The sequence below is a fragment of the Atractosteus spatula genome, chromosome 9, assembly GCF_055471065.1.
Source record: "Atractosteus spatula isolate fAtrSpa1 chromosome 9, fAtrSpa1.hap1, whole genome shotgun sequence".
In the NCBI taxonomy this organism is placed as follows: Eukaryota; Metazoa; Chordata; class Actinopteri; order Semionotiformes; family Lepisosteidae; genus Atractosteus; species Atractosteus spatula.
The window spans coordinates 50,758,985-50,778,173 of record NC_142714.1 but is presented as its reverse complement, the minus strand read 5'-3'; the positions used below and the strand labels follow the sequence as shown (position 1 = coordinate 50,778,173).

At 43.1% G+C, this 19,189-nt stretch overlaps 1 long non-coding RNA gene across 1 annotated transcript in view; it reads right to left on the bottom strand.

The window, feature by feature from the left end:
* The window catches only part of LOC148828808 (uncharacterized), a 95,446-nt gene that overhangs the window by 59,161 nt on the left and 17,096 nt on the right, over positions 1-19,189 (bottom strand). Inside the window, exon 2 of the long non-coding RNA XR_016091562.1 lies at positions 13,274-13,348. This is a non-coding gene — a long non-coding RNA (uncharacterized LOC148828808). The remainder of the gene's footprint in view (positions 1-13,273; positions 13,349-19,189) is intronic.

Below are 19,189 nucleotides of genomic sequence, written 5' to 3'. Positions count from 1 at the left end.
TGGCTTTCTCTAGTCTGCAACTGTTCACAGAGACTGGATTCTGATGTCCCTTAGTGCCAATTCCCTTCCTCAATGAAAGCAACAGAGCACGCTGATTATTGACCCTGATTTACATTACTCTTTCTTAAGCACTGCTGAGTGTTTTAATATAACTCGCAGAGCAACTACATGAAGCAGGAGTCAGAGCCGCACAGGTGTCCCTTAAAAAAGAAAAAAGGTTTATTCCCTGCTGAAAAGAGAAGAAAGGAAACACAACATTTCGGATGTGGAGCCTTCTTCGGGTGTGCCTACGCAGGCTGACACAGCTACCTACTTGTCCCTTAAAATTTTAGATTTAAAAGATTCCCAGTGAAATAAATTTGCCGAACTCTGAAGTGCTTTTTTTGTTCTTACTCCAGTTACTTCATATTGTTAATCCTGTTTTTGAGGCGAGAGGCAGCCAGTCCTACTGGGCATAGCGGGCTGAACTGTGAGACTCTCTGATGCCGGCACACCTGCTGGTTTGTGGCTTAGCCCAGAGTACCATCCCCCATCCCCCCGCCCCACCCCCTCTCCGTCCCCTTTCCTAAATACAGGCCAAACTGCTTCCCCTCGCTCCACGGCCCAGAGAGGAGAGACACTGTGCACCACGAGGACCTGCGCAGCAGAGCAGACGCAGGAGAGCCGATGCTCCTAGTGCAGACGCAGCACGCTGGGCGGACACATCCCAGAGATAGTTCCCACTCCATGTTCCCTCTCCTTCACTTTCCGGTGGCTGAAAACAGGACCCGGGTCTGCTGGAACCAGCTCATTGTAATTCACTTTAAAACCTCCTGCTGAAATGTCATTACCACGCAGTGCCCCGAGTGTTGTGAAGTAAAGAGAAAGAAACGTCTTCTTCCAGTTTACATTAACAGGCTGATATCGGCAGATTTCCTCAGCAATTTTCAGCTTGTTTAAGGTAAGGTTGGGATTGTGAGGAGTATGCTTGCTGTGCTAGAGGGGTTTTTGGGGCAGCAGATTCCTGGTTTGTTTCTGCAACTCATCAGAATACCCCAAAACCAAGTAGGACTGCGTTTTCACTCTGAACAATAAAGATCTCTTCCCTGAACAGAAAGGTTGTAAGCCCTTTTATTCAATCCACCAATTCTACAAAAGTCAAAAGCAAAGCATTACATTTTATTAGTACCTCTTAACTAATTCCTGCCTGAGTAAACTTAAGACGTTTGATTTTGAATCTAGATGTCATTACGTTGCTTAGCAACATGCCAAGAACTTCCTGTTGGAATAAAAGCAAACTGTTCACAGACTGCACTGAAGAGAAGAATACTGGCTCGTTTTGTTCAAGGCTTGGATGCAGTAAACAAGTACTAAATACTAAGTAGCTTGTATTTTTAATGTATGTTCCCATAAATGTGCCTTTCCTATGTAATATACAGAGATTTAGACAGTATTTATGTCAGATTATAGATTATAATGGCAAAGATGAATGAAGGAATTACCCATCCTTGTTTTCTAAAAAAAATCCACAGAAATGTTTCCTTACCCTCTGAATAACACTGAAGAATTCTGCAGTTAATTTGAAACATTTGCTATTTTTGCCCAGGGTCTAAGAACTGCACAAAGAGGCAGGAAAAATTCAAAAAGTAGAGCTGGTGACAAATTCTCTTACATTAGAGGTTTATTCTTTGTTTGGGGTGTATGCACGCAAACGTCAGGAGCTTCACTCACTTGATATTAGAGATGAGGTAAAAGTGCAGGAGAGTTTCCAAAAATCTGAACCAACGAACATTTCTGATGGAAACTGGCCATAAGATCTCACTTCAAAAGGCACAAAACTCTAATTAGAAAGAGGGATCTTTTTAAAAAAAACAAAAAGGACATGGGCTGGTGAAAGCACTGCTGTGGATTATGCAAATACTGCATGAAATCAAGGAGGTCTGACGAATGTGAATGCATACTATAAGAAAACATATTGCTACTAGGCACAGTGCAGTGCCTGGCTCAGTCCTAGATTAAACTGCAGAGATGCACTGATTTTCAGCTTTGGCCTTTTATGCCTTCTATTACCGGGACATGACAGAAAAGTTTTACTAATCGTTGGTAAGCAATGCCAGGGACTGTACTCATCTCCATTATTTACAAAACCAATGCTGTGCGCCTCTTGTGAGTGGACAGTTTGAACCTGAGAGATGCACAATTCAACTGCAATGTGGTTGCAATTTAGAATGTGCAAAGGGGTTTTGCTGCCATTATAATGTCCGATACACTATGATATCCTAGTATGGTCTGTAACATGATAGAAAAATTGAAATATATATATATATTCAACAATAAGATTATCTTTTAGGATTAGAGGTGAAGGCTAAATGATATGGGGAGGGGTGTGGGGCTTGACCAGAATTCTTAAAAACCTCTGTTGCTTTTCTTTCATGTCTGTCCTTATGTTCTCCAGGAGGAGCATATGGTGAGGCTTCTTAAAGGCAAAACATACCCAGAGAGAGTGGTCATTTGGGCCAACACATGGCTCATTCCTCAGTGAGCACCTCAAAGCAACAATTAACTAGACAGCAATGCCTGTTGCCATCACAGTACTGTTATCCCATCTCCCCTCATCCTTGCTGCAGCCTCTCTGTTGCTAAACAGCAACGAAGGGAGCTTTTCATCACGAGCGCAGTCCACACAGGGGCGTATTAGGCCACAACGGTCCTGAGTCGGTGCTTATTAAAGAAGAGCATTCCTGCTGCCGAGCAATCCGGATTGCGTTTAAGGGGTGCCCCAGGCAGTAGGGGAATGGCACCCGACGGGTGTTTTCTGGGTGCTTTTCTCCGGTGGCTCCTGTCCCCAAAGACAGCAGGAAGACCAAGTGGGGGCACAACCGCATCCAGCGGACATAATCCCTTCCAGAAACAGAACCGTCAAAGCGCACCAGCAGCGGTCAGCAGGGTGAAGGATGTCCGCGGGACTCACGTGCCCAGAGCTTACACCACACACCTCCCACTTTTCTTTTGCCTGTGCATGTGCAATGGCTGTCTGTTGTCACTTACTGAGTTGTTCCTTACAGTCTCTCGTTAATTCCACTATGATCACATCTGCATTGTGTAAACATTAACACTTTGTGTGAGTTTCCACAGCACCACTGCGACAGTCTGGAAGCTCCACTGACACCTGGAAATACACAACCTTTGCTAGACTGGGAGGACCACTTGTATTAAAGAATAGACAAAGTGCAAATTGTGGCCTAGGATGCTGATTTTACGCATGTATGTATTTGCACAGTCACAATCCAGTTGGTGGACAACTTCCTGTAGGCCAGGTTTGTTAAGACAAACTAAATTACTGTCATCAGTCATTCCAGAAAAAGTGGACATCCACATTGTTTTCTCTGGCAAACTCACTACCGGTGCAAGGTGCCATTAAAAGATTTAAAATAAATGTTTCTATTAAGTGAGTAAGTACAATCAATTTTACAAACCCATCTCTTTATACACCACAAAAAAGACTGCTACTACTACTGACAAATAAAAAACCATAGCAACAGTTATGTGTAGACGGACTGGAGAAAAGCAGCATAAACCAATCAATCTGCTTATTTTTCTAATGTCACTGGAGTTACAATATACACTGCTATGTACAATTCCGACCACTTTTTTACTTTTACAATCAAGCTCTTTCCACATCACATTTAAGATAAAAGTCTTGCGGCAGATGGGGTCTTGTAATGGTTTAAGTAATTCAGACTGAAAAGATGCTTGTTAACCACTTAATGACCCTTAGGACCTTTTATTTTCTATTCCTATCATAAAAAAACAAGCTGTTTGATTGCAGTTTGACATCCTGCAGCTTTTGTGGGGCTGCCTTGACTGTGTACTGTAATCTACATTCACAAACGCATGCCCGACACACTCCCTTGGTCTCCCACTCTCTGTGTCAATCAAGAATGCAAATTGAAAGCGATTTGAATGTCTGATGAGAGCTTCCTGCTTGTTTATGGGGCGGCGAGCATATGGAAGGATAAAGGATTGATGGGACAGGATAGTTTAAAAGCAATCACACTTTCAATTTGCAATCAATCAGACGGCCTTGTTTTGCACTTTTTTAAAATAGATTTCATTAGCCTCCTGCTTCTCAATGGGTTTTCATTACAAGGATGTATTTTTTTTTTGCCTGCTAAGTGCAGGAGAAAGAGGGGAATTGAAAAAAGTAACTTAAGATTTCTTGTTAACTAACTTTGCAAGGCTATGCCCACTTAAAATATTTTTTTCTGATATTATTTATTTAGCAGTAGGCTAATGGCTCCCTGGTTTACGTTACACTGTATGAGCAAATACCTTTTTTATCCCCATAACTCCTAACCATGACTATATCACAGATGCCGGCACAGCTGGAATACTGACTGACCAATACAAATGCAGCATTATAACAATTTGTTTCATAATTAAAGAATTAAACTATTGGAAAGAAAAAAATGTACATCAAGTAATTAGTAACGTCCACGTCTGTCCAAAATAAGCCACACACCCATCTTGTTGTAGTAGGCTCACTGGGAACATATAAGGCACAGCTGGATGAGGTTTTAAGAGTGATCAGCCTCCTAGAGGCTCAATCGCTGGGGGGTTCGAGGCAGGATCATGTTCCCGAAGCAGGGATGCGCCGCCGACCTCACAGCGCCCCCTTGCAGACTTGCGATGCGGGGCCGCGCCTCTCCTCCAGTGGGCGTGGGACCTGGGTGCCTACGGCAGGGGGCTGCGCTGCCCTCGACATGCTGAACCACGAGTGGCTGGAAGGTGGGAGGGGCTGCACGTCCTGATTCACACCTGTGCGCTGTCGCGGGGCCCAGAGGCGCGGTGATGGGGAAGAACACACAGCTGGCTCCTCCGAACCGGGCTGGGGGAGGGGGGCATAACAAAAACAACCGGCCTGTCCAACCCGAAGGGGAAGATTTAAGACTGATCGGCTACTAGAAATCAAACCCTCGACCCGCACGTGGTCCACGAGCACAATCGCAAGAGCTCTTTCAGAATACTGAGCACAAATTCTGGCCACCTTGTGAAAAAACAACAAGGTATTGCTGCTCTGGAACCGGTCCATAGAACAGAAACCAGACATATTTCAGGGGCTGGAGAAATGTCCTGCACTGACGGGCTAGACCGATCCCTTCAGCCTTGAGCCCAAAGAAGGCTACGGGGGGACCTGTTCCGAATGCTCCGAGGGCCTGACGCAGTCAGCCCAGCGGGCTCCTTCAGGAGCAGGAGCAGAAGTGTGGAAGTGCGCTGACAGCCAGGGGCTGCAGGAGCACGAGAAGCTACTCAGCCACGTTGTCAAAAGCTCTGGCTTCTTTCAAGAAGAGATGAGTGGATGAGATTCTCGGATCAATCAGCTTCTAACTACATAACGGGCTGAATGGTTATAAACGAGAGGGGGCCATTTTCCGATAGTCTGACGTATTCGCACTTCCGTGAGGTCCTCCTGGCCTTCTGAATTCTACCTCTTCCACGGGCTCATGCTGATGTTTTTTGCTTGCACACTGCTTGTGATGAGCTCTATTTAAGTTGCATGTTGTTTAACTTTGCTGTTGTTGCTGCTGCTGCTCTTCTCTGTTTATGTTTTTCTTTCATGTCTTTGAATTGGAGCATTCATGCAAATAAGCATTTCATTGCAGTTGTGCATATGACTAAACTGAACAACAACAAACAGTGTAACTATGCACGATGGCCAATTTTGATGAAGGTGTACATTTTTAAGACATAATATTTGTGGTAAATGGTCAAATTAGCTGCTTCTTTGATAATTATGACCTTGGCATATGAGTTTGACCAAACTGGGTTATGAAAAATACCAAATAATTCCAGAAACAGAATATTAAACTTTGTTACATGATGGAAATATAGTAAGGGAAGTCAAAATAATGGCTTCTGGACAGCAGCACGTGGCAGCTTTATTGGCTGAGAAATAATTAGAGCAGGAGAGAGAGAGAAAGAGCGCAGGACGATGGGCTGTCTTGGAAACAGCAGCAGCCCCTTGTGACAGGAGAGCATTCCTTGGACAGCTGATGGGCTGGTGCTGCTGGTGGCTTCTATGGCAGAAAGAAAAGGTACAAGACCCAGCAGCTCCACTGCAACATCACAAGCTGAACAGGGAGCTTGATGTAATCTGCACAGCTGCCTTCTGCGAGATACAATCAGGTTAGCTTGGAAGCTCAATGACAATGGTTACAGCCCTCCGACGTCTAAAATGCAATGAACTCAATGAAACAGAAATGAAAAGAAAACCAGCAGACTCTCATAAAGCATTTTGCAGCAGCAAACTCACGTCACACAGCTAAATTGCTATGGGAAATCTGCAATCATCTAGGTGTACCGATGAGCGCCCATAAAACTAAATACAAAACAAAGAGGAGAAAAACACAGTTGTAAAGCTCTGTCCTAATGCACTGCTTATTCCTAGGTGCTGGAACACTGCACTCTCTCGTTCCTAAGGGGGGGTGGTTGGGGGAGCACAGGGCAAACTTGCTGATACACGCATTATGGAAAAAGATGATTAAGATGCCAAGAAAATGTTTAGCCAGTCTTCATGCAACTGAGACATTATTTCTCATCCATGTGCACAGTAAGCTTAATCCGCCACTGATGTTGTGAGCTATTGCATCAATTACAGAGGATGAGGTTGACAGCTGTAATTATATACCTCTATGGTGATTATGTATAGCCTGTCATGGAGACCAGCAAGCTACCTATTTTTGCTCTCAGTTAAGCAGTCAGTTGTCAGAGCAAAGTGCCAGAGTGGGAGTCATTTGAAGCACAGAGCAGAATCACAAGAATTGAGTCCCATGCCCCCCCAGCCCCCATCCTCCATCCTCCAGATCCCAGCCCAGCAGCTCTCAGTGGGCAGCCTACCAGTGCTTCAGCTAATAGCTCTGCATAGGAGGCATCACCATCATTATTATTTTTTTCTGAAAAATGTTACCACACCTCCACAGAGATCCTCTGTCCCCCCCCCCCCATTTTGATCGAACTTAAACTTTTACATTTCTACAAGGCCTGACGAAACAAAAACATTGATGATTTTTTTTTTCCTTTGTGGATGTGGTAGTGCCTTTAATTAAAAACAAGAACACAAAAGCACTTAAGATAATCGCTGCAAGGGCAGCCGGAACAGAATTAGAATTACAAAAAGAACTAGACCACTGGAACCACAACACGAAGGAGCAGTCCAAGGAAAATTTATAATTATTCACGAGGCTCAGCTAAGATGCACACGACCTCAATACCAGGGCTGGTTATTGTGTTCTTGCTTTAGTCAACTGTAGCAGTCAATTACCAAGACCTGCTGCTGAAATCCCTTCCAATTTAAAATTCTAAAATTGGATGCATTATCCCAACATGTATATTACACGGCATTAATCAGTCAGCAAAGTGCCTCCCTCTTGTTCCGCTCTGCACGTGCACTGGGTAGGAGGAGACGGGGCATTCTGCCACGCAGATTCCCTCCAGCCTGTCGTATTGATTATTCCCCATCACTTCCCCAAAGCAGCAAAGACCCCCCCCCCCGCCCCCCCCAACCATTCCAGCCTACCCCCCCTGCAAAGACAGATCTAATGGACTAATCCAACCCCAATGGCAAGCTTCCAGCCAGCCAGAAATGGGTGTGTCCCAGCAACCTCCTCACTCGTGCATGTCACCACCTAAGCACATGGAGAGTACAGCACCAATGGGCATCAGGGTATGAGCCAGTTCTTGTTTGAGTGGAAAGCCACACTGTCGATCATTCTCAATTCCAGCCGCTGCACAGACAGAAGGTGGGGCGGAGTAGTGAATATACCCACTCACTTGGAAGCCATTTGACTGCAGTGCCTGTCGAAAGGTCATTGCTGACAGATAGAGGACGCCCATCAGTGAATCGCTGCTGGAGCAGGCACACGCATTCTGCCATTCAAGAAACACATCAGCAGCCCGTAGCCATGAATCTGACCTGCACTGCACTTTAGAACATCTTACCATCCCTGTTCCAAGACATGTCCAGACCCAGTGGCGCATACCTGCAGAACAGAGCACACTGCTTCACTGGAAAAGACTGGACTCAACAGACTCTCCCATCACACAACCCAGAATGACGAACTACAAAAGAAAGACCCTCTATCTTGAAGAAAAAAACACGAAGGACACCGCACCATATTCATAATATTTAATTTGAACAAATTACCGCTATTTTGTTCATCACAATGAAGTAAAAATGACTTTAGATCCCAATAATTCTAACATTTAATAAACGAAATGGATGGTCTACCATTTAAATGAGGTCATTTTATTTTATTTTTTTTACAATTTCTTCTGCAACCTATATGACAGAACATCATCTTTTACCGCTTTGTTTTGGGGAAAAATGTCATTTTCTAAATTTAATTTTTGTGGTGGAAATCGGAAATTAATAGCTGTACTCGAGCAACATGTCCGAGGGCTGGCATGAGTGCCAGACTCTAGCCAGGCTGGATTAGGTGAAATTAATTTATGGCACATCTTGTTGCGGAGCTGTGAATAGGGGCTTTTAAGTGTTTAAACCAGCAGAGGTCCCTGGAGCTCAAATCTTGTCATTTTACTGCAAGCTAAAAGTCTGCACTATGTCATTAGCCAACTGTTGCGGCAACTCCCCAAGAAGTGGAATATAATTAGCCCTGCATTGCTGAGGTTGGGTGGGCTGCATCCAGCATGGGCACACTCTGCCTGCTGCTCAGCAGTGACCTCTGAGCTGGCAGGCTATCACCTCCAGTCAGAACAGACTCTGCTGTAAAGCAGTGTGGAGCTCCGACAGCGACTACTCAAATACGGAGATGATTCCAAAATACTGTAGGAGGATTAGCAGACACTGTAGAAGCAGCAAATGAAATGCAAAAAAACAGAGGAAATTCAAGACTGACATTTGTATATAAGATGTGTAATAATGTAGACACGTGGAAAGTATTATAAGCAGGTAAGCAAAGATAAATTATAAAACATGGGATACTCCGAGCTTAAATGGCTAAAAGTAAAGAAATAAAGATTTAAGTACTAAGTTGACATTTCCATCTTCCAGGCCATGTGGAGAAGCAATAAGAAAACAAACAAAATGTAAAGACATATGTTCACAAACAGGATTTAGATCGAGAGGTGTTATGTTAATGGTGCACAATGGTGTACAACGCATTAGCAAGGCTCCATTTTGAAGATTATGTGCAATTTTGGTCACCATGTTACAAGAAAGATATTGCTGCTTCAGAATCAGTCCAGAGAAGAGCAACCACATACGTGTTGCGATTTAAAAGAGAATCTTACACTGATAGGCTACAAGAACTGAACCTTCTTAGCCTTGAACAGAGAGGACTATGAGGAGACTTGATCCACGTTTTCAAAGCACTCCAAGACATTGATAATGTCAACTGAACCTCTTCAGAGTCAACAGTGTAACATCAACCTGAGTATCACAAGAGGGAACTACATAAAAGCGCATTTAGAAACGAGAACAGGAATTACTTCTTTAAGCAAAGGGTGGTGAGGGTCTGAAACAAGCTCTGCCCAATTGTGCCGTCTTAATACCCAAAACATAAGTTAGTATTTTAAAATTGGCAAGGTAATCGTATCCAAGGATCAGAGGCTCAACAGTGTTACAGCTAGCCCTCGCACAAACACCTTTCCCAGCACCTGTAAGGATAACGTCCAGAACAAGCTCTCTCTCCGCCTTGCTCCCAGTACTGAGGTTTGATTGCCATGTGGAGCATCGTGGTGCTCGATATTGACTTGAGAGATTCAACATAATTTCACATGTCACTGAAATGAGATGCTGCCCTTGCGATCAGATGCTAGCACTAATTGTGTTCTCCCCTTTTCCACTCGCTGGGGCAGGAAACAAGCTTTGCCTTGCAGGTCTCAGCCAGCCTCCCCAGACCTGTCACAGACGTGTCCTTTCTTCTGGCTGTAAGGGAGGAGGGGGGCGGGTTCTGATGAGACAGTGTTTTTCCAAGGACCCCCCCCCACACCCCCCACCCCCCACCAGCCCGCCCATGTCCCAGTTTGGGGAGCACCATTGACAGATCGCGAGATGTGCGCGGCTCTGAGTGCATCCCTCCTATTGGAAACACGAGCTCATTCACAAGTTCACACGCGCGCCCACACAAACAATCATTGAAGAGGTCTCTAAAGGAACAATGCCCACAAAGGGTAGACTCTACCCTTCTTTAAAGAAAGGCCAGGGAACTCACAAGGCTCTTTCGGGCATGTTTGTTTGTTTTTCTTTATACAGCAAGGCTAAATGTATTCTTGGTTATAAAATGCATTTATGTTCACACTTTTCTTTCACACTGCATCTCTCTCTGCACTGAATTGTGATTCCAAATCAATTACTTTATAAGCCACAAAAACATGGTCCAATTCCCACGTTCCTGCATCCTGACGATTGTAAACGAGCATGAACAAATTAAAAGCCAAGATGCTCTAAGGTCGTTCTGAAATCTAGATAATCTACTTTTCTATTAGATCAGCTTCTTTGGTGTCAGTCTAGAGCCTTGTCAGAAGAGCAACAAAAAACATCTGAATACAAAATGGGAGATTACACTACTCAAAAAAAAAAAGCACTTCTCATGGATCTTAGGATATGTCACAGTAAAAAACCCACCGTCATCATGTGGAGGTTTTCATTTTCCACTAACAAAATAATCCGCTGCAACCTAAATTTTAAAATCAGTATGTCAAGAAGTTCTTCACACCATGTTACAAAAACCTCCTTTAGGATATTACATCTGCACTTATTCGCCAACATTTATTTTCATGCTAGATCGCCATATACCTCTTCTTCCCTGATTTCTATTCATAACATCACTATATGAAATCGTAGGAAATACTGCACGGGGGCTCCCTCTCCAAGAAACCGCACTTGGCTGGAGCACAGAGTGTGTTTAGCTTGTAATTAACAAATTTTCAAATGCCTTATTGAGCTTGGGTTTCCTAAGGTCTCTATTCACTCCGGTACAAAGGCAAGGAAATGTGGTCCATCTTTTGTGCTAAGCTAGCAGACCATCTAGCCAGGCAAATAGCCCAACAGCAGTGGAATGTGTGAGAATGCTCAAACATTGGGAATGGTGACCTTGTCCTTGTAAGCATTTGAACGTGGCGCCTCTATAGCATGTCAAGGCCAACCAAATTTAACCCTACCGGGCTGACAGATGGAGGCTCGAGGGGATGATTATAGATTTGAAATAATGAAGCAGGAATCTTTTTTTTTTCCCCAGCCCTTCCCCCCCTCCCTGTTCTCCCCTTATGCAGGCCTACAATGGAGAACGTTTTTCGTTTGAACGCAGCAGACGAATGCAAGCAAAGGGGGTTTTATTTGGAATATCGGCACCACGATGCACGGCCAGCACATTCCACAAGGCTCTCCGAGCTCCGCACTTTCCTCTCCAGGTCTTTATCGTGGTGTGTCCAAGGAAGGAAGTGTGACTCTGAATAATGAACTATGACTTCATGCAAATTTTAAGTTTTAGAGGCAGAAAAAAAATGTTATTAAGTACAAAGTGGTCCAACGTATACATATAACATCCAAGTTACTAACAGACACGAAATGGGACTGAAGTCTGTGGCAACTGTAGCAACATTTCTCTTCATTCCACCTACTGTAAGAAATCTAGAAATATCACGTTTGCCAAGAACTGCAGCTCACGGTGATCCAGTGTTTACCACAGCCTGTTAAGGTCAACCTCACGTGAAGACAACACGTTAGGATTTAAAATCAGTCCCCAAAATAGAAAAAAATAACTTTCCCCTGTCAGAAAATCTGCATCGTATCATGATATCCTAAAATAATTGCACTCTTGCCAAAGCAGTTTGGAGTTACCACTCCTTAAATGTCTTTTATTGACGTCGTTTCAAAATCGCAGAGAGCAATTAAAAAAGGAAACGTTCAGATCCCCATGCTAAAAAAGCCACATCGTGATTTATTCTTGTATGCCTGCCTGCACGTTAAGTGAAAAATCTCCTTCAACTAACCAAACGAAGAAACTGAGGAAGAGATCCAAACACTCTGAAGATGTCTGGGTTTGAACCTCATTCATGACGTTCACGTTTGCCTCTGTATCCAATACGGAAAACAGTGGAGAACTGAGACTAAAGATTTGACCTTTCAAGTGACACATCAATTAAAGAAGCTTCATGGTCTTTCACTTAAAAAATCCCAAATAGTCAACACTGCCAACCATAATTACACTTCCGATCAAGTGCACAAGGCCTGGCTGGAGCTCCGGTTACCATGGCGATGATTAAGTTCAAGTGTTCTTGAGAATAATGGTGATCACCAGAGAACAATACACTGGAGAGCCCTGTTAATCTGAGAATAGTAACAAAGCAGAGATATGCAGTTTATTGAAAAATGTTATGAGATAAAGACGAGATAAGACTGAGATAAAAACTCCAGTTTCAGACTTAAGAGTCCACATTAGAGGTCTTTCCACTGATTCGGAGGAAAAAAGTAATTGTCATCGTGCACTACGCGAACACGGTGCAGTGATCTAATAACACTCTAGCGGTTCTTCGGTTTGTCAAAATATATAAAGCCATCCTCTTCAAGGGTGACTGCATTCATAGCAGAGTTAATTACTGTGCAGTTTTAATCAGCTGCAAACTCATAAGAAACCAAACTGCGTGTCTGGGCCACTCCAAGATGAGGTCATTATAGCAGGAGGTGAGGTAGAAGTTAATGTGAGCAAAACGCCACCTCTGACAAGTCAAACGACAGGGGTGAAAGGAAACAGGAACGGCACACACTTACTGCACATTGTTAAACGATCATTTGCAAAACACTCAGGATGAAACAAACTGCAAAATTAGGAATGGGAGAGAGGGACCAGTGCATTTTACTTCAATTCCAGAACTATGGAGATCGGGAGAGTTTGTGCCCGTTCAACTGCAAACAGCACTAAGGAAGAGATGGTGTTTCTATGTTTGGAGGCAACTGCAGCTCCCCTCACCGAAGACAGCTCTTTCGGCTCTCCCCAGGGAGCATATCCGATGGTTTGAACTCACTGGGTCATCACCCACAGGTTCTGGTTAAACAGTATAACCTCAGACTAACAAGGTCCATGTGGACTGATACAGCTCATATCTGGTGTAGGCTGGGGACAAAGAGAATCCATTTTTGATGGGACACAGATAGGGGTGACAACACGCAATATGTGAAAGTAAGGAAATCCAAAGTCAATAACCAAGAACAGCAGAACAAAAATATATGTTGCAAAAAGTGTCAAAGGGGATTTAATTCAGTCATACGCTCTTACCTTGATTAAGACTCTCCCATCACTTTCTGAACTGAACGATTCTTACTGGTGCAGTGCAGCATGGGGTTTTAATTCCTGGAAAAAAAAACAGAAAATCAGTACTCTGCTGTCATGCTTTGTGGTGACTGTAATGCAATAGCCATGTTGCCACAAGTACATCAGCTCTGTAGCCCAGCCATAGACTAAGAACCAAACCTGGCAGCAGCAGAAGCATTCTTCCCTTGTCCTAGTCTTTAAACATCATTGGGCGCAATGTATTTTGTTAAATGTCACAACAGCATAATTCTACGTCTCTCAGAATAACGACACTGTGCGCTGGTGAAATGAAACTGCTCAAGGAAGAAATGTGTACAGCACCTTGAGACAAAGGCCCCAATTATCCACCAATTATCGCCTAAGGTGTGTTTAGGGTTGTAGTTGGTTGACATAGATGCTTGAGTCATTGCATTTTCATTTTCCCCTTCGACAAAAATAAGCGTGATTTGGTGCTAAAGACAAGGACAGCAGAGGCTCTGTGGCCTGCGTGGTGCAGGATCATTTTCAAGCACAGCTGGTCAGGAGCGAAGCCCCCACCGCTTCCCATGTCAACCCACAGTTCTCCAAGCTCCCACAATACATCATGCTCCAAAGTCGACATACTTTCTTTTTCAAGTAACCACTGTATGTGCTGCTCACTTCACGCTCAGATTAAAGCAAATAACAATGGGGAGATCCGGGGATGTTTAAAGCGCGGAGTGGCTCCATTTGAACTCCTGCTTTCTTTATTCTTTATTATTATTATTTTATTTCTAATTTAACTGAAGTCGCGTCCCGAGGTTTGACTTATCCTCAGCGGTGGTACCCCAGCGAGATTACTCCAAAGCAGCAGGGCTCTCGGGCTGCCTTCCTGTTCTCCATACTTGCGGGCCTGGCTTTGATGTTTCTGCAGACTAAATCTCTTACCTTTAGCATTTTTTTTCTGTCTAGATAGAGACTTTGACTGGGATAGTTCAAAGCGCTTCTGAGTGACTGCTTTCATGAGAGTGGACATCCATTGCAGAAACACAAAAAGCTTTCCAAACTCTAAGCACAAGTCAGTCCCTCCACGCAGTTTCTCAAAACATTTGCTGGAAATTAACACACAGCCAGGCCTCCTATTACCCCATGCGATCTTGTAACTTATCATTGCTCAGGCTGGTGACAGATGCATAACGTTCTGTATCTGCATGGCACCCCAGTGATTCACATTGCGTCGTGCAATCACACGACACTGACTGGAGCACTTCCGCTCACTGTGCCAGTAAAGTCTGCTTTCAGTGCAAGTACTCTGGTCCCATTTTTTTTTTTTAAGTTTTCTTAAATGCGGTTCCCTTAACCAAATAAAAATATAATGTTCTGTTTGACAAGAAACCAAGAAAACCTGTTTCTATTATTGGTAGTAGCCCAGTCATAGTATTAGGGACCTTTATGTTTTAATAATATAAAATATTATATTATTATCAAATATATATTTTTATTTGGTTCCATGCTTCACATCCCCAAAACTGAATTCTATTCATAGAATATTAGCGCCACTATTTTGTGGCATAGAAAAACTAATAAAGAATGAAAAAAAATACTTTACACACCTCCTTGAAAAATAAAAGCATATTTCATACAGAGTGAAGAGCCTGCCTCTATACAGTAGCAGGCTCTTGTCTGTCTTCAAGGTGTGATGCCTGGGGAGTATCCGTAAATCAAATTAAGAAAAACGCCATTTGCATTGTAAATATCCATGCAAAATCCTGTTTAGCTTTGGAACCAGGTTTTACTGCCTGCTGGCTGGCTGGCTAACAGTTTCCCAGTAATCTAACTACTGAAGGCGCAGTGCAAGGCTTCTATCGGCATCCTGGTGAGACAGGCATCTCTTGACCTTTTGTGGAGGTCAAAGGGAATTTAGCACAAGGATCCCAGATTCCTCCAAGGTGATAATTGCTGGTCTTCCCGATAGGGGAGCGTCACGAGGGGGGTGCATAAACACACAGAATACTGTTTGACATTAAAAATGTTATGGCTAATGAATTATTACTGCAGAAGTGACAGCAAATGTCACCAATTGCATCTGCTGGTTTTAGTTACCTTGAGCTGTTATCGCGAGAAAGTAATGTTAGTCATTTCACATGCTGTCTGCTTTAAAACCAACATTTAGCTGCTCACTGCACGTTTCCTCAAAATCCTGACTGACATTTCTCTGTAGTAATCAGCCCCAAACAGTGATTTCTCTCAATAATATTTTCCCCTCTCTGGGTGTGCTCCGGTGGAAGGTGATGGATTGCTCCTGATGGGAATGGGGGTCCCTCTATTTATCCATAAGTCAAGAGTAACATTTCTCTGGGATCTGGAACAATGGTTGCAGTGGTTTGAGCTGGACAGCAATGATTTGGGAATATCAGGCATCCACTGTCTAAACAACCAGCATTACTTAAGATTACATTTTAAAAAAATTATGAATTTAATTTTTAACAAAAGATGTTATTTAAAAAAAAAGATATTACATTTAAAGAAAAGACTCTATGCTTATAGGATGAGAAGCCGAATTCCATTGTGCACAAACAACCATAAATATTTTTTCTCATAAAATTTAGAGAATAAAATGGAAAATCATCTTGAAACACAGCATACGAGTTAATAACTGGATTCATTTTGTCATGGCTCTCCAATATAAAAAATAAAGTTTGTATAATTCCTAACTCAAAGTGCAAATTACACACTTAGGCTTTCAGGTTATAAAACCAAGGCCCGGAAAAGAAATAATGTGTTTTTCTACAAGTGGGAATTCTTTAATTTCTTCAGAAGCAACCACTTGCAACAGTATTTATTTTCTACCGCAAGAACAATTAAACTCCACAAGCAAAGGGGTGTTTATGACTTGCTAACTTTCAAAACGTTCTTATTAGCGAAATATGTTTCCTTTTGATGATTAATATTAACCTTAGAGTTCTACAGTCCGAGAAGAGAAGTACTGCCCAAAACTCATACTCTATAAGCAAGGAAACACCATCACAGAGATTAAAACAAGGAAACCTTAAGAAAGTGCTTAATCACTTGAACACGAATACAGCTAAACTGCCAGTAGCGCAGATAGTCTATACAGTGTTCTGCTATACTTATTGTCAGAGCTTCACTCCTAATAAGCAAACTTGACACAGGTTCTTCGTATCTGCTGGAGGTGTCTGAGTGGTCACAGTGACCTGATTGCTAGTCTGCTACCATTTAAAGTGTCTCTGGGAATCTCCAAATCCTGGATTATAGAAGAAGGCAGCGCACATCTGCGGCTCGGTGCTCAAGGTAAAAGCAGACCAAGTCGTTACCACGCTTATTTCAGTAGTTTCATGCTTTTTTAGGGTTTCTGCTTTATCTAGGCTTTCACATGTCTTCTTTGGCTGGCACTTGACATCCATTTTGCAGCTGGGAGCAATAAGCCTGTCCAGCGTGGTGCAGCAGACAGAACTGTGCACCTTGATTTGTGGGGAGCTCTGCTCCCCTATTAAGATGGGATAATTGCAGGTCAGAAGTTTCTGTCTGCCTGCAGCCCACATTACACAAGAACCTGAGCTCGCTGGAGAGAAAACTACACACTTGCTGGTTTTTTTTTCTTTGTCGCACAGAATGTAACTTACTGGCTTTGCCTTTAGTATCCTACCCATAATTCTACACATCCGCTCATAAAACCCCCAGGAATGTTAAATGAAACCAAACTTACACAGTGTTTCTAATTCTGCGAGTTGTGAATTAAGACGGGGGTGGCAAAGGCTCAAATTGGAAGTGATTGTATAAAGTCAAAAATAAATAGTAACGGCATAGAACAGATGTATTCATTTGGACTTCTTTGAGATCAAGAGCCACATTGTGTCTGCGTGCCTAAAACACAAGTCAAAAGCTGTTTGCAGTAGCTGGTCAGTACTGTTCCTCTACAGTTGTACAAAGGCACAACAAAGGCAAACTGATGGACTACCATCATCTCTCTCAACAAAACCACCACAATCTTTTTCAGCAATAACACTGACTAACGCTGCGAGAAATCCCTGCAGCAAATCTCTGGAGCATAAAGAACAAAGAATCCATAAAAATAACTCTCGTCCAGCATAAGATACACCGATTCTCCAGACGGCCCAGTCCTGGACAACTCCGGCAGCAGCAGCGGCGTGCTCACTGCTTTCCGACACAGCCCAGTGGGGAGAATCCAGTGGTCACTGGTGGGGCACAGCTCCGTTTCTGCAGAAGGGTGTTGAACTTGCTTTGGTGTTTGACCCCGGGAACAGGATAACCCGGAGCCAGAGGCTGTCGCTGGTCTCTGGTTTCGCCTCTCTCTCGCCTGACACCTTCCTCCCATGCACCTGTCAGTCATCAATAGGACCCCTCCAGGGACCTTTCAGCAGGGTGAATATACGGTAATGCTGAATACTGCGCTTAACTAATTACTGCTGGGCTGCACAGTGGCACAGCCTGGCGCCTCTCGTTAACGCAACTTCGCTCGCTTATACAATTCAGGCAAACGGGGGCCCGTTGACCTTCTCTGAAACTTGCAACTGCTGCTGGATAAAAGTACCTGGTCTGGAGCGCATTATCCCCTTGTCTAAAAAACACACAAGCATGCACTAAGAGGGGTAGCATTTTGGCATGCTCCAATGTACAAGACACACAGTACTGTTGATGAAACGTTAGGTTAATTGGAGAGTACCACTTAACCTAACTGTTAAAAGTTAAAATTTATTAATAAACAATTTATCATGTGTTCATCTTCTTTCCTTTCTGCTGATGTTATATCGCTTTCGGAGCCACACACGGACTGAACAAGACAAGCACAAATCTTCCACACATAGTAGTATTCACAGCCTTATAGCTAAGAAATACCCCAGCAGCAGGTAGAGACAGAGCTAGACCTGTTTCACAGGTGACAGACTGTTTTCCTCCTGCTCCAGCACTGCATGCATGACACAGGCCAGTACTTCAATGCAGCTTCTTCCAGTTCAGAATTATTCAGACTTTTTAGACTTCCCAGAAATCATTTTTCAAACAAGGTAAGGATTGAGTCCGAATCTCTTTATGCCCATCAGTTATTGACAAAAAAATAAAGCCAATTGGTTTTTATTTGTTTCTGCAATTGTATTCAATGCAATGCCCTTTGCAGAGCTCTTAATTTTCACTCATATAAGATAAAATCCTTATAAATGTTACTCATGATTCCTTGTAAAGTTCAAGACCACCTGGAGCCCGGAACACAATAGAAAATACAGTCTTGATGAGACACCAGGCCATTGCAGGTAATTAGAAACTTACAAGCTTTTCTAGTAAATTTGATGAATATGAAAGAGAATAAGAAAAGAACAAGAGGGGTTTTTCCATGAATGGTGTGATTAAGAGGGATTTCTGTTTTTTTCCCCCTCTGAAAGGTAAAGAAAGGGGATTGAATGAATTTATAATTTGTGCTTCCCCCCCCAAGTATAACTGAGATAGGATTGGTGTTCCCAATATTAAAAGCTCTTGAAGATTACTTCATCCCTGCACCTTCTAGACCTGGACATTCCCAATGCAGTGGAGACCAAGTGGATTAATGAGGGAAGTGGTCACTGAATAAGAGCATTAATAAATTATTCAATGTTATTCTAAGGAGAAAATCTAATAAGTATAAGTGCTTATTTGGAAGCACTATCCCGTTGTAGGTAAACTGACGGATTTTATGATTAATCCTGCATAAAATTCTATGGAGAATTTGTTTCAGTTTTAAGGACCAGTTTAACTACCAGACAGCCCCCACTTTCAGTATCCCCCACCAGCACGAAACATTTGTTTTCTGCCTTGTTGTAGTAAAACGTGGCGAGTTTCACACTGCGGCCCGTGAGCTTTCTTCTCTACCGGGAAAGCCAGCTTTTGAAGCTTAGGATAAACCGTCACCTT